This window comes from Quercus lobata, chromosome 8 (genome assembly GCF_001633185.2).
Source record: "Quercus lobata isolate SW786 chromosome 8, ValleyOak3.0 Primary Assembly, whole genome shotgun sequence".
Classification (NCBI taxonomy): domain Eukaryota; kingdom Viridiplantae; phylum Streptophyta; class Magnoliopsida; order Fagales; family Fagaceae; genus Quercus; species Quercus lobata.
In genome coordinates this window covers 39813743-39836758 of record NC_044911.1, presented here as the reverse complement: position 1 = coordinate 39836758, position 23016 = coordinate 39813743, and the positions used below count along the sequence as shown (strand labels likewise).

At 36.1% G+C, this 23016-nt stretch overlaps 1 protein-coding gene across 2 annotated transcripts in view; it reads left to right on the top strand.

Moving 5' to 3' along the window:
• Positions 1-12802: 12802 nt before the first annotated feature.
• Positions 12803-23016, top strand: part of LOC115957050 (phospholipid-transporting ATPase 2) — a 33207-nt gene continuing 22993 nt past the window's right edge. For both annotated transcript variants that reach the window (XM_031075291.1, XM_031075290.1), the window contains exon 1: positions 12803-12948. The gene's annotated coding sequence lies outside the window, so the exon portion shown is untranslated. The remainder of the gene's footprint in view (positions 12949-23016) is intronic.

Sequence of the window (23016 nt, the reverse complement as noted above, 5' to 3'; positions counted from 1 at the left end):
CATCACACATGTATACCCAAAATGTTATTTATCTAACTCATAATAATAAACCTAAATCGAGCAAACAAGACCTGCTCACATATTACTTGTGACTTTGTAAACTATAAGGTATCAATTATGAATCAAGAGTGCTATTTAAATTTATAAATTGTAAGAGATTAATAAACCTATGCACCTTCATTAGAAAACAAGAAAGTATCAATTTAGCTATAAAGCTCTCAATTGCCATACTACACTGTATAATAATGTAGTATGTCATAAATTAAACTTTTATCACATAGAAATTGGCCTTTAAAAAAAGTAGATTCTAATTAGTTCAAAAAAATAAAATTTCTAATAGTTGAATAAGAGATTTGGAGTTTAATCATTGTCTACACTAAAAACTAATTGATATCTTAGTTTGATGATAAAAAACAAAAATCACATAAGCAGATGTTACATATTGAAACTCTATATAGAAAAAGAAAAATTGGCATCACATAAGCACCCAATAATATTCATACATTTATAAAAAAAAAAAAATATATTCATACATTTCCAAAAAGAAAAATAGACACAACATGATTTTTTTAATATTTTTTTTTCGGACTAAAGATGATCATAGACGCAACATGATGATCATGTCGTAGGTTTTTTTTGGCTGAATGTTGATCATGTCGTAGTTAACCTCTTTTGCTTAAGCGTTCATCAATGATTGGAAGGTGCCCTCGGTTTTGAATTTCAAATCCGGGGATTCTGATTGGAAAAGTGTCAACCTCCAAAGCCGTGAGTCACTTTAAAAAAGCTTTGTTTTTTAAAAATTGTTCCTGTTCGTTGAGTTTTATAATTGGGCTATAGGTTGAGAGGTTGTTTAGGTCGGCAAGCAGGCAAAGTCACTTTTCCTTGTGAAGAATTATAAAGGTGGTAAAAAACATTACGAGGACGTGTAAGAAAATTATTAGAAGTAGGAAACCTGTCATTTTCATTACACTTTTCATTCATGATCTAAGCATTATTTTGAAAGGAAGCAAGAACGAAGAAACCCACCAAGCCATATATATATTATAGAGAATTATTTTCATTAAACATTGAAATGGACCTACAACTTTTGCTATTAACCTATACAGGAAATTGGATTTGGTGTCACTCTCTTGGGATATGAATGTGACCCTTGCTCCTTTGAAGTTTTCTCCTAAACATACGGTTTTAAAGTTCTGCAAGTAATTTTTGTTGTTTTTATTACTAGAATAATCATTTCACTTTTCATAAAGATACAATAAATAAAAAAACCATTATACCAATAGAGGTCTTGAATGGCTCTTGATTTCCTTATCGCTTTTTGGTCAGGCCCACCGTGCTTCGGCCCTTTAGGCAGCCTTTTTAAATACGTGCGATTGGGTTAATTCAGTTATCTATTTATTTATAGGAGGGGTTTGTTGCTCATATATTATAAAAAATAAAAAATAAAAAGGGGGTGGTTAGAAATGGGTTAATTCATAGAGTAATGCTACACACATTAAAAAAAAAAATTGAAAATATTTTTCACACAAGTTGAGTCGACGAGTTTTTATATAGACTCACTACCCACATCATATTTTTTTACTTACCATTAATAATATGCCACGTCAGCGAGTGTCAAATTTTTTTATAAACTTCTCTTGTGTTTCTAGACTTTTCCTAATTCATAATTTGACCATAGGTTCTTGGGATTCTGTATAATTTTAATGTAATGTAATTCAAAGAATGGCTAAATAAAAAGGATGACGTTTACATTCTTTCTTTTTCTTTTTCTTTTTTTAAAAGAAGAAGGTGAGATTTAGTTATAACAACTTAGGTGAAGTGTATTAGATTCTCCAATTAAATTCAAATCCTTAGATGTGTGAGTTTGTTAATCTCAACAAGTGAGAAACCCTCCAAAAAAAAAAAAAAAAAAAATTTGTGACTATAATAAAATATCTAGACTACAAGAATAAAATTAAATTACAGAAGCTATAGAGTATAGACCAATAGGGGGGGCTTTAAATTACAGATTATCTACTTTCGTCCAACACATTTAACGTGTCTCCAATAATCAAATAATAACCTACTTTCAATCTTTGACCTTTGTACTGCAAACGAAACAGCCCTAGTTTAATGTGTCCTTTAAGTAACCAAACAACTTCTCACTATCACACCAAAGTTAAATGGGAAATTATAGGCCTCATGAATATTGCTTATTCAGTTAAGAGTCTTTTAATTCAATTAGTACCTCTTAGTATATTTAATGAGGACATTTGAGATTCAAATCACTTATTTTCTAATCATCAAATTATCACATATTACTTGTAAAGTCGTAATGGCTTCCATGATTATCCACTTCTCAGCGCTGTAGATCTACAGAACTTTAAGGACACATCCAACATTTACATTGTCAATGGACAGTGAAACAAAATTCTTATCGAAGGACAGCCATTAAAAAAACAGTAGGAAAAGGTCATGGTACTGGGACTTTGAATATGTCAAAATTCGAAATACGCCGAATATGACAGACACCCATGAAAAAGAGTTGCATAGGAATCAAGACATTATTTTTTAGATCCCTTGCTTTGATACAATTGAGTCTGTATGAGGAGTCACTCTCGTCGCACTGCTCCACGAGAACGATGGTGACAAGACTTGCAGTAGCTCCATCCATTCCATTGCGTGTGGGCACCACAACAATATTTATCTCAATTTGCCGCATTGTATAGTATAATCAATATGCTGGCTCACACCGCAACCACAACTTATTAATTAAAATTAACGAAAGCAGCTTTTCAAGTTTGAAACTTTGAATCATTTTTTTTCATGTAGCAAAAATGACTTTTGTGCGATCTGCAATCATGCTTGGATTGGATACTGTTTTCTTGATTAAGCATTTGTTTATTGAGCTAAGTTTCCTAATCCAACTACACAACCCCCTGGCCACAGCGTTTTCTCTGACCTGACCAAACTTGACCAATGCCCACACACACAGGCTTTCTTGTTGTTCCCAAGCCCTCACCACCCATACCTAGCCAAGTCTAAAATTAAATAAAGCAACATGCTTCATGTTCAAGTAGCTAGACCTGAATTCAAGAGCCTTTATAGGCTTATATAGCCTGGTTCACTGGTACTCTTTTGGCATTTTCAATTAAAAAATCATGGGTTTAAATTCTTCATCATCAATTATCAAATTATTAGAAATAAAAATAAAAAATTTCTCGAAAATTGAAAAAACTGTCATTATTTTTTCAATTTTTGAGAAGTTTTTTTTCAAAAATAGAAATTAATGTGTGTCCTAAGGGCACACATTAGTAAAATCCATAAAAATAAAAGACCTTATTATATCAATAGCACATTTGTACACGTATCTAAATTCAGGCTTCTGCACTAATGGGTTGAACTGGGGTCAGGGTCGTAACCTTGTCGGCTGGTTTATGTTTTCACTTTTCTTATTTCTATTGCTGTAATTAACTAGGTTTTAAGTTATAAGTTTCAACCCAAAAGAAATATAAAATTGGACAATAATTTTTCTTTGGTGGTGAATTTCAACGAGACTAAACCCATGCATGAATGTGAGCCATTGACGCTAGAAATTATGCTTTTAATTTGTTTTATTATAGTCCTACCGCCTGCGAGTAAATTTTGGTTGTCTTCGTCAACACCAAAGACAAAGGACCTTTTGGAAAGGAAACAAAATGGAAAAGCCTCTAGATTCATAAAAGTCAATCTTACTAAGCCCAATCTATTTATGATGACAATCTTTAGTAGGCCCATAGGACATTATCGCTTGCCATGGGGCCTCCTCTCAATAGAATTCTCCATCACAGCCCCCATTAAAAGGGGAAAAAAAAATCAGTTCTCTATTTTACGATCAACAATCTATGAAAAGGTTTGCATTTGAAGACGTGGAATTGGATAGGATTAGACTGTAGTAATAGTACCCATCATTTTTTTTAATGGGTGGAATTGTGTTTGAATCTATGTATATAAAATGGGCCCAAAAGAAAAATGCACAGATGTACAAAGCTTCTTATATTGGGCCGGACCGAGCAACATTGCATAATGGTAACTTTGCTTGTAGCTAAGGTTGTCCATGCAGATGCTTCCCGTTATGGGCTACACTTGGGCTTCAGAACCTAAATAAGTTGAGCTTAGCCACCCTTGTACTGTCTTTTTGACAATTTCAAACCTTTTCTTAGAGGACTAGACAGTCCTAATCTCACTATTGAGAGACATATTACAAATAATTATAACTTTAATGGATGTCAGTTTTGTTGTTTAGAGCCTATATGAAAAATCCTACACCAATACAAATTGACTCTATGTGGTAGGATTATAAGGATTCTATAGAGTAGGATGTAGGATCTTATATTCCATCATCTAGGAATGCGATCCCATGTAAATCCTACTCAAGAAAATATTCTACACTAATCTAAATCATTTTTATGGAATAGGATAGTAGGATCTTAGGATTCTAAGATCCAAGATCAAGATTCTAACAACCATTAATGGACCTCACAGTGGATATCATCAAAGTTGACACAATTAAGAACCAAAAATACATTGTTTTAGGGCTTCAATGGCTATTTAGTTGACGGAAATTGAAGGAAGGACCATATTAAAAATGAACTAAAGGTTGAAGAACAAAATTAAAAAAAATATTAAAAATTTAATTACCAAACTTAGGATGCATAATTTTTATTTATTTTTTTAATATAGAATAAAGTCAATAAACATTAGAATTTTATTCAAAGAAAGGAACAAGTCTATAAAATAGCAAGGCAGTATCTTAGACCAACCATGCTAATAAGACCATAACAGCTACTGAGCTTTCTCTTCCCCAACAAATAACACAATGTCTATATACAAATTTATATCAAGGAGTGCATAAGAAAAAGCAAGACAATCTTACAAATACTTAAGGGAAGCTTCAATAGCAAGACAATCTTACAAATAATACGTATTTAAAGTTTAAACCTTTATTAGTTGACAAATAACAAGGCAAAAACTAAAAGGGTAAATTGTAAATTACACCCTTAAAATTTGGAGGTGTTTGGATATTAAACTCTAAAGTTGAAGAATGAAACTAAAAAATATTAAAAATTTAATTACCAAACTTAGGACGTGTAATTTGTAATTTTTTTTTTTTATAGAATAAAGTCAATAAACACAAAATTTTATTCAAAGCAAGGAACAAGTCTATACAATAGCAAGACAACATCTTTTGGGAACACCAAGACGTACACACAGAGAGAGAGAGAGAGAGAGAGAGAGAGAGAGAGAGAGAGAGAGAGAGAGAGAGAGAGAGAGAGAGAGAGAGAGAGTAATCACATTTTTTTTTTTTTTTGGAAGAGAATAACAAATTTATAGAATAAAAGATAATGAGAAGAATATTCAAAACAAAAAATATAGGCAGTATATGTAATAGAATAACATTATATCATTATATAATATAGGCGAAAACACTATTTTGGTCTCTATATTTTGGGATCACAATCAATTTGGTCCATACATTTTAGCAACAGTCAATTTGGTTTATGTTATTTTCAACTTACAATCAATTTGGTCCCTACCGTTAACTCACTAACGAAAAATGCCTATGTGACAAACGGTTTTCATTGTTGACATAATTAGGTGGAGTTTGGATAGCGTCTGCATTGCGCATTTGTGTTACTTTTTTGTGGGTCTCATGCACTGTTCATAGGACCTGCAAGTACTTTTTTCAGCAAAAACAACTTTAAAACTCAGTCCCACGGCACTATTCATATATTTAAAAATTATTTTGCTATAATGTTTTCAGTTTTCAACAATAAATGGTATCCAAACAGACTTTTAATGTTAAAATATTAAATGAGATGCTGACATATCAAAATTTTAGTGGCTACCTTAGTGCTTAGATGGCTAAAAACCACGACAGTTTTTTTTTTTGTTTTTAAATTCTTTTCTCTACCAAAATTTTTCCTTTCCTTCTTTTTTTTCCTTTTAGTTTTCTTATAATTTCTTGGCGTAAATGCATTTTTTGTCCCTACATTTTGGGCAATTTCTCGATTTGGTCCTTAAACTGATTTTGTTCCTAGGTCAGTCCCTAAAATCAGAAAATCATTTCTATTTTGGTCTTTGCCATCAACCCACTAACGGAAGATGTTGATGTGGTAAACGGAAGTGCCAGGTGGCATGTTAGATCTAATCTGGCTAATAAAATAAAAAAAAAAAATTATTTGGCTTTTAAAAAATAAAACATCAGCATTTTAATAATAAAAAATCCATGTCAGAAAATAAATAAATAAAAAAAACCTTAAATCTCATTAAATTAAATAATTAAATTTGTATTTTTTTAATTGCTTTTCATTGTTTTTTTTTTGGATTAACAGAACTAACACAATCAAACTCAACAAATTCTAACACAATTAACACCGAATTCTACAGCAAATCAAACCCATAAACTCAAAAAAAAAAAAAAAAACTAACTAATCTCCAACAAACCCAAACCTAGAAATTTTCTTGGGAAACAAACACCAAAAAAAAAAAAAGCCCAAAAAATTCAACAAAGACCCATGCCCAAATCTCCATAACTTTTTCAGTTTAAATCTGGGTTTCGTTTGGATCTGTGATTGACCGAAGCTCCATCAGCGTTGGCGTTTTGTTTGGGTCATCTTGCTTCAACGAAATCATCAATCGATTAGGTTGCAGTGGTGGCATGGCCATAGGTCTTGGTGGCATATGGGTTGCGGGTTGTGGGTTAGGTGTGTTATGGGTCATCTTGCTTCAACGGAATCACCTCCACCGTTGCCCCACCAGCTACAACCACAAACCACAGCAGCCACAACCCAACAACCTTCCTCTTCCACCACTTCTCAATCTGCAACCACCAACCACAGCCAAAAAAAAAAAAAAAAAAAAAAAACCACAGCAAAAAAAAACCCATAAACCAAATCAGCCACGACCCACGGCCAAATCAGCCACAATCCATGGCAAAAAAAAAAAACCCACGAACCGATCGAAACCATCGAAGCACAGTCACCCACGACCCATGGCCAAACCGACAGCAACACCATCAAGCACATCCTCACCCATGAATCTAACCACCACAAAGTTCAAACCCATATCATAGCCAACAAAAACCCACAAAATCAAACCCATGACCCACCAGAGCACAACCACAAAATCAGACCCACGAATCGCTGGAGCACAACCATGAAACCACCAAGAACAATCGCAAGTCACGGGAGTGAGAGAAGGGAAATAGAAGGGTAGAGAGAGAAAGAAGAGTCGGAGTGCATAAGAGCTAGAGAGAGAGAGTGAGGGTCGAAGAGAAGAGAGGTTATGTGTGGAGAAGAGAAATTATAAGCCATGGGTTTGATTTACTGGATGTTTATGGGTTTGATTTCTTGGATTTATTGGGTTTGATTTGGGGAAGAACATGAAGCATGAAGTTCATGTCCTGGGGAAGAAGAAGAACAATGTTCTTCTGAAAAAGTTTTTTCTTTTTTTGTTTTTGATTTTGAATTTTTTCAGTTTAATATTTTTAAAATTATTTTTATTTTTTATTAATTAAAATGCTAACTTGTCATTAAAATGCTGACATGGTGTTTATTAATGTTATTTTATTAGCCATATCAGATCTAACATGCTACCTGGCACTTCCGTTTGCCACCTCAGCATCTTCCGTTAGTGGGTTGACGGCAAGGACCAAAATAGAAACGATTTTCTGATTTCAAGGACTGACCTATAAGTAAAATCAGTTTAGGGACCAAATCGAGAAATGACCCAAAATGTAGGCACCAAAAGTGTATTTACGCCTAATTTCTTTAATCAATTAGAATTTCATTTTAAAACTCATTCATTGTTCTTCTTCCCCAAACCCAGATTCAGTAGTTTAACCAAATCTAAAACAAATTTCAAAATTTTAAATGGTATCAAGGGATCAAAATGAGCTTGAAAACTAAAAGTGACAATCTTGCTTGTCTTTTCAAAACCATTCCTAGAGCCATTGCTATATCTATGAAGGCGTTAGATTTAATTGTTTTTCTTTGTCGTTTTTGGTTTTTGTTTCTTAGATCATCAATGATCGTGAAACCTGTAGATCTAGAGGATTTAGATTCGTCACTTTTAACAATAAGAAGTCGATGGGATGACGAAGTTTAAACGAAAATCTAATTTTGTGTCGACTTTAAGTTTAAACCCAACAAAGGAATTTGAAAACGACCGAGGCTGTCTTCTTCTTCAAGGGTCAATCATGAACCAATTTTTGTGAAAGTCGGGTTTGGATGATGGATTGGTTGGAAAAGAGAAAGGAGTGGGAGGAAGGGAAGTGCCTGTTGACCATCAGTGATTGTGACTTTGTTGGGGAGTGAAGGTGGATCTCATGTTGGGAGTGTGAAGATATCAAAGGTGTATTCTAATTTGCTGCCAAATGAGGCGAAGATGATGTTGGAGGAGGTGCTTGAATATTCAAATAAGGGTACTAGAAATTTGAAACTAGGTTTCTCTGAGTCATATTCTTAGGTTTCATTGTGACTGTGAAGTATGAGACTTTTGTGGTGTAAAGATGACGTTAAACTACTGAATTTGGGTTTAGGGAAGAACAATGAAATTATAATTGGTTAAAGAAACTGTAAAAAAAATTAAAATAAAGAAAATAAATTTTTTGGTAAAGAAATTTTTTTTTAAATTTTTTATAAATTGATGTGGCTTTTTTTTTTTTTAACATCTAAGCGCTGATGTGGCCACTAAAATTTTGACATGTCAGTATCTCATTTAATATTTAAAAATTAAGGGATAATTATAGTAAACCCACCTGTGGTATGACTTATTTTCACTTTGTCTTCCCGTGGTTTAAAATTTTACACTTTGCCCACCTGAGGTTAGTCTCGTTAGCCTTCCGTAATCCATCTCTCCGTTTGCCATTAGAAAAACACATTTTTAGGCAAAAACAAATATAACAAGAATAAAAAAGCTAGGTTTTTTCATTGCTCTCTTATAGTCTTATATATCTTCGTCATCAAGAAATTTAAGAAACACAACTAGATGGAAGAATCAACAGGTGGGGGAATTCAACAACAAGCAGACACTTCAATAGAAAATCAAAATCAAAGTACTGAATCTCACAAGGAAGCAAAAACTTCAAGTGGAAATGAAAATCACAATAAATGGTTGGTAGATAACATCGCAGCACAGCTTGAAAGGTCAACGACTTCATCAATTGACTATTGTATCACCAGAGTTCCAGATCACATTCGCAGTGTGAATCCACAAGCTTACACTCCTAAGGTTATTTCAATTGGCCCTATTCACCACTTCGATGAAAAATTAAAAACCATGGAAAAGCATAAAGTAGCATACCTTAGGTATTTCATTATTCGAGTTAATATAGAATTGGAGAAGTTCCAAAGCACTATAAAGGAGATGGAAGCAACAATTTGCTGTTGCTATGCAGAGACCAGTTTGCGTAGCATGAGCAGTGATGATTTTGCGAATATGATCTTGCAAGATGCGATCTTCATTTTAGAGCTTTTCCATAGATATTAAAACCCCAACTTTTTGATTCTTGTTATATTTATTTTTGCCTAAAACTGTGTTTTTCTAACGGCAAACGGAGAGGTGGGTTACAGAAGGCTAACGGGACTAACCTCAGGTGGACAAAGTGTAAAATTTTAAATCACGAGTAGGCAAAGTGTAAACGGGCCATATCATAGGTGGGTTTACTGTAATTATCTCAAAAACTAATCATGTCAACAATGCAAATAGCTTGCCACATATGCATTTTCCATTAGTGAGTTAACGGCAAAGACCAAATTGTTTGTAAGTTGAAAATAATATGAACCAAATTGACTGCTGTGAAAATGTAGGGACCAAAATGGCATTTTCGCCTATAATTATTTAATAATAAAATAGAATCACATCTAATAATAATAATAAAAAGATAACCGGTTAAAAAAATAATCAAATTAGATAAACATAAAGTAAAGATGTAAGATTGAATTAAAAAAATCCACCAAAAGAATATATATATATATATATATATATATATATGTAGAGAGAGAGAGACACACACACACATACATACATGCATACATATAGAGAGAGAATAATCACATTTCTTTGTGGGAGAAAATTTTTAAAACAAAAATTCATTAACCTACAGTAAAGATGCAAGAAAGAATTATAAACCCATCAAAAGGAAAGAAAAAAAAAATGAGAGAGAGAGAGAGTGATTACCTTCTTGTGTGGGAAAAAAATATGAATTAAATGAGAGATAATAGTTTATTTTTAGTAAAGAAGAGGGGATAGGATGAATCAAAATAAAAGGAAAATAAATGGATGGAGGAGGATTACTGGTAGGTAGAGAGGAGTGAGAAGATAAAAAGGTAAAAGAGAGAAATATTAGAGAAAGTGAGAAATTAATAAAGACAAAAAGAGTTAAAAATGAGAAAGTAATAGTTGAAAATAAGTAGATAATGTGACACAATAAGGGAGTAGCAACTTTTTTTTTTTAGAATAAGAGAGTAGCAACTTTAAATGTTAACTTTTAGATATAAATATAGGCTCATAATCTTAACTTTGTTTTAATCTAATTTTCCTTTTCACCAAAAGAAAAAAACGAGTGAATGGGAGATGGTGCAAAAATTTATGTGAAATTTTGTTTCTGCGTCAAAGGTTCAAAACTGTAAAAGTGTTTTTTTTTTTTTTTTAATATTTATTTATTTATTTAATTTTTTTTTTTGTGGGTGAGGTTAAACTGTAAAAGTTCCCATATGTATGCTAATAAGAGACATTACAAAGGAAATGTCAATGGAACCTTTTTTATTTTTTATTTTTTATCGCAATGTCTTTTTTTTTTTTTTTTTAATCTCAATGTCAATTGAGCTGTCTCAATGATAATGTCCAGTAGTACATGGTTAGGATTGTTGTGTTAGGCTGACGTGATAACCAACTACACCACGACACCTTCATGGTTAGGATTGTTGTGGGCCTAAATAAGTCTGATTATTTGCAGTCATTGTGTGTTAACTTTTAGAAAAATTATTAGTTAACTGTCAACTTAGGGAGATTCTGGCATTTTACCTCTAATTTTTTTAAAAAATTAGCAATATGTCTCTGTTTGCAAACTATATATGAGCGTGCCTCTGTTTTGATACTCGATTATTCTAAAATCGAGTTCAATTAAATACTCGATTTGTAGAAAATCGAGTTATGCCTGATCAAACTTAAAAAAAAATAAAAAATAAAAAAAAAATTTCCATGGAACTCGAGTTTCAGGAAATCGAGTTCTATGCAAAAAAAATTTTTATAAGTGTGATTGCCCTATATTCAGGGAGCCCTATAGTGGCGTTTTTAAGCCCTATAGTGACGTTTTAAAACCCTATAGCGGCGTTTTCCTTAAAAAAAATTTTATGGGTGATTGGCCCATATTCAGGGTGCCCTATAGTGGCGTTTTTAAGCTCTATAGTGACGTTTTAAGGTCTTATAGCGGCGTTTTCCTGCAAAATTTTTTTATAAGTGTAGTCACCCTGTTCTGGGTGTCCTATAGTGGCGTTTTAAGACCCTATAGTGACGTTTTTAAACCCTATAGTGACGTTTTAGAGCCCTATAGCGGCGTTTTGTTGCAAAAAAATTTTATAAGCCCCATACCAAGTTCAAGGGGCCCTATAGTGGCATTTTTAAGCCCTATAATGACGTTTTAAAACCTTATAACGGCTTTTTGGAACTCGACTTCCCTAAAATCGAGTTCCATGCTTTTTTTTTTTTTTAGTTTTATTCGGCATAAGTTGATTTTTTACGAATTGAGTATTTCATTGAAACTCGATTTTAAGGTAATCGAGTATCGAAATAAGGGCATATCCGTATATAGTTTCGAAATAGGGGCATATTGCTAAATTTTTTAAAAATTAAGGGCAAAAGGCTAGAATCTCCGTCAACTTAGAGTATATTTGCTATTCTACTACGAGGATTATGATAAGAATGATAATTTTTATTATTAAGAATGAAATGTATTATAATAGAATAACTAAACCTAATCATAAATTTGGTGTGAGTTATCGTATTATAATAAAACTTAAGATATATTTTATGAAATATTTTACTCGTACAATTATATTTTCTAAAAAATTATATTTTTTAAATTTGAGAAAGATTAGTTATTTTTTATTATAGAGTTTCAACTTATAGTATTAGTTTTGGTGTAAATGAGGATTAAATCTCAGAATTTTTATTCAATTATAATGGACTTTACTAGTTGTGATGATTATGTTTTTTATCATTAGACCAAGATACTAATCAGTTTTGGTGTAAATGAAAATTGAATTCCAGATCTCTTATTCAACTATTAGAGACTTTACCAGTTGAACTAACTAGAACTCACAAAACAATTATGAAAAATTAACCAATTTCATATACTAATCTAAGTATATACGTGTGTGAAGTTCTTTTCTAGAGACTTGAATCCTGGCTCTTACCCTTCACACTCTATAAGCACTTATATTTGCGGAGTGACCATCGCACTAAGGATGTGCGATGGTGAATATGAAATATTAACCAATTTCATAGATTAATTTTAGAAATTATTTCACCTAAAGAATAGCTATTACAATCCTTCATAAATAATAACAATTCATTATAATAAAAATATAACCAAACTACCTATTTCCTAAGCATTGGAAAAACTATTACAGCTTATCTAGCACCAATTTTCTTAACTCAACCCCAGCAAAAATGTTAACACAAGCTGACATGGCAAGATCAAGGGAGCTGTAAATTATACTCATAAAAAACACACCGCATTGAATCATTCCCCTCGTACCGTAAAAACGGCAACAGCCACCAGTTTAACACGAAGTCAAATCAGTACAAACATACGGACACATATTAGCGTCTCTCTTCTTCAAACGGAGAGAGAGAGAGAGACCCCAAATACACAAACCAGCGTCAGCAAGAAGAAGAAGAAGAAGAAGAAGAAGAACAGAAAAGGTATGATCTTTGACCGCTTCTTGCATCTCTCTCAATCTCAATATTTCGATTTTAGTTCCGAAAATATGATAACTCATTGAGAGATTTTTTGAAATTCCCTAGCATTTGGATCGAATTTGATTCAAGTCTTGACGACCCATTGATTGAAACTGATTTTCGTTAATGGGTTTTCTTTCCTGGTTAGAACTATGGCCATTTTTTTTTTTTTTTTTTTTTATTGTTTTTCTTTACTACCTTGTGCTTTTAGGAATTGAAGCCCTCGTGTGATAGTTCTTGTGGAAGGTTTGGAATTTATGTTAGAACCCATTATAAAGATTTGGATTATTTTTCAGTGTCAGTGTTAATGCGATATTTAATATTCAAGATTGGTTCTTGATGTTTAGTTTTAATTCACTATTGCATTGTTTTGGTTATTTATTTTATAAAAAAAATATTGAGTAAATTGTGATTGACTTGTATTGTGTAAATGACTGTATTAATGGGGGTACAAATAAGTTCCCTTCCCCTGCTTTTATTTATTTTGGCTGTTATGTGTTAGCAACCCAACTAGGAACTAGATTCAAGAATCAAGAGTTTCTAGAGCAGATTGGAAACTTAAATAACGTTTAAACTTTTTTTTTTTTTTTGATAAGCAATGCAAATGTTATTGATAATGAAGAATGTTTTATGTTCACGATGATGAATATAAAATATCATAAAAAATATAAGAATGTCAAATGGAAGATCCAAGAGAATTTTGGAACTCTAAAATGGAAGAACAATGTGTAAAACCTGAAAACCGAGACCAATCAAAGAGAGTACGGACTAGCAAGGTTTTCAATTGATCCAAGGATCTCTAACATCCTCAAACGTTCAGCTCTTCTGTTCCTTCCACACAATACATGTCAGACATGCCGGCACCAAGTTCCATGCACCCGAGTCATGTTTCCTGAACCAATTTCTCCAAGCAAAGAATAAAGTTGCAACTGTCTCTGCATTACCCAATGAATCCCAAACATCCTAAACACTTCACCTCACATGGCATAAGCAACATCACAATGGTTGAAATTTCTAGTTGAATCCTGAGGACAGTATTACCATTTTCCTTGCATGAATTAGACTGTAATCAATTATCAATGTGTTTCTAATCATATTGTTGAAATTTCTACTGTATTGTTAATCTTTTGTGTGTCTGCATAAGTATAAGCATCCCTGCATTGCAATGTATGGGCTGATTGGACTTGTTCTTAAAAAACCTTTCATGTTTCAAGAAACAGGAAAAGAGATAGAGACAAATTGATTTTGGATCGGTTTTTGTTTTTGATTTTATGAAAAATGTAACTCAAAATTGCTGTTTTTTGAAATCACCATTTTTTTTGTATTCAGTATTTTTAGTCTGTGTTTTTTTTGGTAGTTAAAAAAATAAGAACAGCTCGGTCTCATTAATGGCATTTTTGTAAAATAGGAACCTTTGTAGATGGTACCATTGAGCTCTCACTCTCACTCTTTTTCTAGCAATTTTTCTTTTGTTTATCTTTGATCTATGTCAGTTTTGGACTGATGGGGGTTATTAGGATTCCTTGTGGTGGTTTTGATTTTGGTATTGGATTAGAGAAATTTGGGAATCCCAGTAGTTGGAGTTGTTGGGTGTTTAAGGGTAGCTTTTGGGCAGTGATTTAGGTGATCTAATGGGCGATTGGTGGTGTGGTAGTGTTCGGTGATTTAGAGGTTTAATGCATATAGGTGAGTGGTAGATTTGAAAAGAGTGGTGATGCTTGGTAGTTTTGAAGTTGTGGGCATTTTGCCGAACTGTTTATTTTGCATGCTGTGGGTACTGGAAGTATTTTCTTGATTGCTATTATATGGTTGCATTGTAGGGTGACTTTTACTTGGTTACTCTGTTAGATTTTGTGAGATGCAAGAAAGTGGGTTTTTATTAGGTGATTTTATTGTACCAAAGGCATTGAAGTATTGCAGTACTCGGTGTTAGATTAAAACTGGGAAAGGAGTTCATGGGTTTTGATACTAGTAGAGGGATGAACGTTGAGGAGAAATAGAACACACTCAAAGGATAGATAAGCTCGCCACTCTAATGTAATCCACTGGTAGAGATAAGAGCAGTACTTGCTACTCTAATGGAATCCACCAATAGAGATGAGAGCAAAACTCACCACCCAAAGGAAATCCACTCAAGGGAATAGTGTTAAAGTAGAAGTCAAGTGGCTTCTATAGTTGCTTATAACAGCCCTCTAAGCATAGTAGAATGGAATTAAAATTCAAAACATTACATTTTTCAAGGCTAAAGTGAGAATAGACTCATAGAAACTAGATATGTAATAAAGGACTTGTTTGCTTTGGTTTTTGGAATTTAAATGGCTGTAACAACTACCAACAAACCCCAAAAATATGGTTGTGAAGGGGGAGGTTGGTGCTCTCTTCCCGTTATTGGCCCTCATGGTGTAAGTTTGTGGAAGTCTATTAGTCGTGGTTGGCCATCTTTTGTTCGTCACATCCAATTTGAGGTTGGGGCCAGGTTTACAGTTAGATTTTGGCAGGATATTTGGTGTGGGGATGCTTCTTTGTGTGTGCTCTACCCAAGATTTTTTTTGTTAAGTCAAAATGAGGAGGCCTCTGTGGCTGAGTTGATGAAGTTCCCAAATGATGTTCTTTTTTGGGATCTAACTTTTATTTTTTTTTTGATAAATAACGTAAGAATATTATTAATAATAAAAAGATTGCCAAACCGAGTACATTGGGGATGTACTATGGGGGCACAAGTCAAGAAACAAAAGAACAACGGTCAAGAAACAAAGAAAAGGAAGAACAAGAAAAATGAGAAAAAACCACACTCCATTCAAAGAGAGTGTGTAGGAAAAAAGACTTAAGCTCCAGTAAAGAGCGTTCACAACCCTCAAAACTTCTATCATTCCTTTCATGCCAAATGCACCAAATCAAGCAATGAGGCACCATTCTCCAAACATCAATGTGGCGATGTCGCACAAACTTTCCTTGCCAAGCCTCAAACAACTCAAGAACAGTATGAGGCATAACCCATTGAATACCAAACAAGCAGAAAACCATGGACCACAACTCCCAAGCTATGGAGCAATGAAGTAGAAGATGATCCACCGACTCCCCACTCCTCTTACACATATAGCACCAGTCAAGCACCATCACTCGTCTTTTACGAAGGTTATCTGTTGTTAAGATCTTACCCAATGAAGCAGACCAAGAAAAGAACGCCACCCTTGGGGGAACCTTTGATTGCCATATCATTCTCCATGGAAAAGAAACAAAAGTAGGAGGGTAGAATGAGTTATAATAACCTCTAACCTCAAAACCTCTATTCCTTGCAGGTTTCCAACAAACCTTATCAGGACCAAACCCCCGCACCGTTGAAGAATAGATCAATTCCATAAACCGGTCAAAGGCTTCTTCTTCCCATTCTTGTGGTGGACGACGAAATTGCACATTCCAGTGAAACCTCCCAGCAGACCAACCCATAACTCCAGCCACCGAGGAATCCTTTGACCTACTAAGACGATAAAGCTCTGGAAATGCCTCTTGGAGAGTACCATCCCCACACCACAAATGCTTCCAAAATTTCACTCTAGTACCATCCCCCACATCATAAACAAGGAATTTAGAGAAGTTCAACCAGCCACTTCTAATGTATCTCCACAGGCTGACTCCATAAGCACTTGTCACCTTTTTCGTACACCAACCACCCCAAATATTCCCATATTTTGCCTCTACAACCCTCCTCCATAAAGCATCAGTCTCCATGCCATACCTCCACAACCATTTACCTAGCAATGCAGAATTAAAGTTCCCCAACCGTCGTATACCCAACCCCCCCTCCTGCAAAGGCCTACAAACCTTGGCCCAATTAACTAAATGTATTTTAGGTTCACCACCAATCCCATTCCACAGAAAGTCTCTCTGTAATTTCTCCATACGCTTTGCCACCTTCCCTGGTAAAGGAAAAAGGGAAAGAAAGTATGTAGGTAAAGACGAGAGTGAGCTTTTAATGAGAGTCACCTTACCCCCTTTAGATAAATACATTCTCTTCCAACCTGCTAATCTCCTCTCCATTCTCTCTAGGATAGGATTCCAAACAGATAAATCCTTAAATTTGGCACCTAAAGGAAGACCCAAATATTTCAAGGGCAAAGAAGACTGCCCACACCCCAACAAACCCACCAAATCCTCCAAATTGTGTACTCCACCAACAGGAACCAGCTCAGACTTCCCCAAATTAATATGAAGCCCTGAGACCTCCTCAAATCTAGCAAGTATCGCCCTCAAATTAGCAATCTGAGAAGATTCAGCATCACAAAAAATCAGAGTATCATCTGCAAATAAAAGGTGAGACACCATCACTGATGAACCAACCGTACTACCCATAGAAAAACCTGAGAATTGCCCAGCGGAGGCAGCCACATCCAACATACGGCTTAGTGCCTCCATCACAATATCAAACAACAACGGAGATAAAGGATCCCCTTGCCGAAGCCCCCTAGAGTTACCAAAGAAATCAGATGGGCTACCATTGATCAGAATAGAAAACTTTACAGTTGAAATGCAATACCATATCCATTTTCTCCATTTCTCAGAGAAACCACAACGCTGCAGCATATACATTAAAAAATCCCAGCACACATGATCATATGCCTTTTCCACATCCAATTTACATAACACACCTGGAACTCCTGACTTTAATCTACTATCAATACATTCAGAAGCAATCAGGACGGAATCCAAAATCTGTCTACCCTTCACAAAAGCATTTTGTGAATCCGAAATAAGCCCATGCGCCACCCTACGAAGGCGATTAGCCAACACCTTAGAGATAATCTTATAAATCCCGCCAACTAAGCTAATGGGCCGAAAGTCCTTGACCTCCACAGCATCCACTTTCTTAGGAATAAGGGCAAGGAATGAGGCATTAAGACTCTTCTCAAACACCGCTTGAGTATGGAAATTGTGGAACACAGCCATAATTTTTGTTTTCAAAACACCCCAACAAGACTGGAAGAATGCCATTGAAAAGCCATCTGGACCAGGTGCCTTGTCACCATTGAAACCATTAATCACCTCAACCACCTCTTCTTCCTCAAAAGGCCTATCTAGCCAACTTGCATCTTCCACCGAGATACTAGCAAACTCCACATCATCTAATACGGGTCTATTAGCCACATTCTCCAAATAGAGCTGCTTATAAAACTGAGAGATACAGTCTGCTATAACAGCCGGGTCTGAAGACAATACCCCATCCACCATAAGCCTCTCAATAGAATTAACCCTCCTATGAGAGTTAGCTATGCGATGAAAAAATTTAGTGTTCCTGTCACCTTCCTTAACACAAAGAACTCTAGATTTTTGTCTCCAACTTATTTCTTCCAACAAAGTAGCTTGTTCTAACTCATCACGGATTCTACCCATTTCTACCCTTTCCTCTGCTGATAAACCCCGACTCTCCTCCATATTCTCAAGAACACTTAGGTCCTTCCACAATTTTTTAATCCGAACTTCAACATGACCAAACACCTCCACATTCCATCTTTTCAAATCATTTTTTAAGAGCTTCAATTTATTGGCCAGAATGAAACTCGGTGCACCATGAACCTGATAGGAATCCCACCAAGACTGAACCCTATCCACAAAACCTTCATCCTTGAGCCACATATTCTCAAATCTAAACGGCATACTCCCTCTCTGGAAGGATCCACCCTCAAGAACAATTGGAAAATGATCCGAGCACAACCTAGGCATCCGTCTTTGAGAAACTGTTGGAAACCTATCCTCCCAATCTGCAGAAAACAAGAATCTATCCAGCCTAGCCTTCGAGACAACTTCTCTAGAATTTGACCAAGTAAAAGAACCCCCTTGCAATGGCAAGTCAATGAGACCCTGTTCTGAAATAAAATTGGAGAACTCCCGCATAGCAGTAGTGAAAGAAATAGACCCCAATCGTTCAGAAGGGAACCTAACCACATTGAAGTCCCCACCCACACACCATGGGACACTCCACCAGCTATTCAAGCCACAAAGTTTCTCCCATAAAAACCTCCTGTCTCTATGTAAATTAGGACCATAAACACCAGAAAACGCCCAAACAAACTGATCTGACACATTTGTAAACTTACAAGAAACCGAAAATCTCCCCACTGCTTCCTCCATTTTATTCACAACCCGAGTGTCCCACATCACTAACACCCCACCAGAAGCTCCACAAGAACCTAAGTAAGACCAATCAACATGTTGTCCACCCCACAAGCTACGAATCACCGCTCTATTAATCAATCCCATTTTAGTTTCTTGAAGACAAACCACATCTGGCCCCCACTTTCTAATCAAGTTTCTAACCCTGAGCCTTTTATCCTGCTCATTCAACCCTCTTACATTCCAAGAAATAATCTTCACATTCATTGATAAGACACTAGAGCCCGCTCAGAACTTACACTCCTTGCTTTATTTGGATCATACTCAACCTTCAAAGATGTCAACAGATTCTTCAACTCCCGTTGCCCTTTCTGGCCTGACTTGACCAACTTCGTCTGATCACCCTCCTCACGTTTCTTTTTATCTTTCTTTTTGGCCTCAATGGCTAATAACAAACCAGTAATCTGCTCCTCAAAACCTTCCAATGAAGTGCCCACAGATTTCTTGAAAGCCTTTATCCTATTGGTTACCCACTGTGATAGCTGGCAACTATCCACACTCTCCTTACACCCAATCTCCTGCACTTGACTAGACTCCAACTCCGTCGGACCTTCCGTGGCCAAAGGTAACACAACTAATGGCTCATCACCATCCTCACACAAATTCAATGTTTCACCAACTTCCCACAACTCACTCTCTGACCCAGGAAAATACTCTACTAGCCCCGCACAGTCATCTGCCCAACTAACCCTCTGCCCTTCATAAGTACAAGAGTCATTACCTAGTACACAATCTCCCTCCAAACTAGAGCTGACTGACATACTATCTGGAGAACGATACAGAGACAATGGGAGCACTAGTCGCCTGCCATCACGTAATTGTAAAATCCAGTCTCTAGAATTACCCCAAGACTTATCTAAGTCTCCCACTAAATCCTTTATAGTTGGGCCAGCTAATTGAGCTCCCTCAAAAACAAAATTACCCGGACCTTCCAAACCCACAAAATCCTCCTCTCCAACCACCGATGCCTCTGGAATATCCAAAGAAGCTTTCGCCGGTACTATCGGATTCGTTGCCGGTTCCGATATCATGCCCGATGGCCCAACCGGCACCAGTTTTGACCCACCCAGCTCTTTGATCGGCGACGTCAGAACATGGGAGGCTTGAGCCACCACCGCTGGTCCAGTCGACGCAGTGGGTGGCTGGGCTAGAGGGATCGTGATGTCCTCTTCTCCCTTGCCCACCACTTCCGTCACTGCTAAGGATGGATTCATGTCCACCGATACCCACAACGGCGTCGCATGTTGCTCCGATGCGGTGGGTGTGGTCCTTGAGCTCTCAACTTCCTTCGTGGAACTCCTACCTGAGCTTAGTATACTTAATCCAGCCTGAAATGAAGCCTCCAGAGCCTTAAGTCCAGAAGTTGAACTCTCGCCAGCCTCAAAGGATAATGGGCTTGACAGACCCAGGCCCAAAGTGGGTTCTTTTTTGCCCAACAAGGCTTGGGCATTCTGTTTGGCTGAGCCCAGACCCACACTAATATTATGGGGAGTCTTACTCACCCATTTTCCAGCCTGTTTAACACCTTTAACACCATCCCAAGATACCCGCCTCTTTCCAACTTCATTCACATTCACAATCAAACCTCTCCCTAACCAACGTCCCTTCCTCTTATCACGTAACTTTCCAAACTCAAACATATTTGAATTCAAATTGGGCTTCAAGGAAATATTGCATTTATTACCTTCCGGGATTTTCTCCTCAAAATTATTCTTACTGTTAATACCATCTTTCCATCCCTCACCACCACCCACGGCTGACTGGGAACAACTACCAGCCTGAGTTCCAGAAACTGCTACCTGTGTGCAAGAATAATCACTTGGAAACTCCACAGAATTCATCACAGTACCAGCCTGAACAATTTCTTTGCGGAGGGGCTGCTGAACCTGCTTCAACCTTGCCTGTACTGGAACTTTGACAGCCTCCACATAAGACCTGACAGGTTGATATTTTGGGGTTTGCTTAAACCTGAACGGTACAAATTTCGATCCACCCAACGCATATTGAGAAGGTTCCAGTAGCCTTCTTAATTCAATCCCAAAGGTTCTCCATCCTTGTTGTAATTTTCCGGCAGGAATAATAATAGTTCGCCGCAGCCCACCTACCTTAAGCTCTGTCACTGATAAGTACTGCCCATACGAGTTGGACCCCCGCTGCATCGTGTAAGCAATATCCCCTTCCCTGAATGTAAAGAATTGTTTAGGACTAACCCCACTCACGGTGTGTTCCAGATTCCGCATTGTCCAAAGAGCTGCACTCTTGCCCATAAACACCGATTGCATGTAGTATTTACCCCGTTCAAGAATCTTAAGGGAGAAAAAATTCCCACCTTCCTCAATCACCAACTGGAACAACTTAGATTCAATAAAGAAACTACGAAATCCCCCCATACTATCAGCAAACTTAAATTATTAACTATTTAAGGATAATGTCTGCACTATACATCATGCCAAAATTGCACCAATCCTCCATCGCCTACCACAAACCTCAAGTAACCTCAACTTTTAGAAGATACAGCGAAGATTAGGATTTGGAATCCTTCTATAGTTTAATGTCTAGAATTTATGGAGCTTCTTTGAAAGGAGTTGGGGACGATAAGATGTGTTGGAAACCTGCTAGGTGTAAAGGTTTTACTGTTCGTTCTTATTACCAGGTGCTGACTAATAATTTCGATCAGTCTTTCCCTTGGAAGACTGTTTGGAAGTCTAAGTTCCCCTCTAGAGTTGCTTTTTTTGTGTGGACTGCAGCTTTGGGGAATATTTTGACTATTGATAATCCTAGGAAACGACAGATTTTGATTTTGGATTGGTGTTGTATGTGTAAAAGAAATGGGGAATTTGTTGACCACTTCTTCATCCATTGCTCTATTGCTTTTGATTTATGGTCTATGGTGTTTACTCTATTTGGCATTCATTGGGTTATGCTGAAAACAATGGTGGATTTGTTGGCTTGTTGGCAAGGAAAGTTGGGGAGGCATTGGAATTCTGCTATTTGGATGGCTGTGCCCCATTGTTTGATGTGGTGCATTTGGAGGGAGAGGAATAACCGGCATTTTGAGGATTTAGAGAGATCAGTTGCAAATCTTAAACTCTTCTTTCTTAAGACTCTTCTGGATGGGGTTACAGTGTTTGGCTTTTGTTTTTTTTCTTTAGTCCATGGTTTTATGGACTTTTGTACTTTATGCACTTGATCTGTATTTGTCCTTGATGTATACTTCTTGTATACTCAGGTGACACCCCTCTTCTTTTTAATATATTTTTATTACTTATCAAAAAAAAAAAAAGGACAAATAAAAGACAACTAGAAACATAAAATAAATGACACATGTTGCCTACATGGCGGCCATTAAGCTGTCACTATGCTCCTACATTAGGTTTGTTGTAAAGATGGGTTTTGGTATTTGTGTCTTTGTGGACTTCTCGACACGTATGGCAAATGTGAGGTTTTGGAGGATGCACGGAATGTCTTTGCTGGTATGCTAGAAAGGGCCATTATGATGTTTTATAAATTGAGAGTGGATGTTGCTTCAGGTTTGGGAACTCTGGGGATATTAGTGGTGGTGGCAACATGTGATGATGCTTTGATAGTGTTGTTTGGGCTGTGGGAGGTGTGGTGGTTAGCAGTTTCGGCCATGAGAGGTTTGAAGGGAGGAAAGGAGAGGGAAGGAGCCCTTCATAGCTGTTTGAATTTTGAACAATTGTGGTTACCAAACAAGTTTCAATTTTTGTTTTTGTTTTTCTAGAGATAGTTTTTAAGTCCAAAAAAATTCTTTGTACTGAAAACAAGAAGTGGTTTTTTCATTCTTGAATGTTTTTATGTCATTTTTGTGCATTGGCAAGTAGAAAAACTTTGGTTTTTATTTAT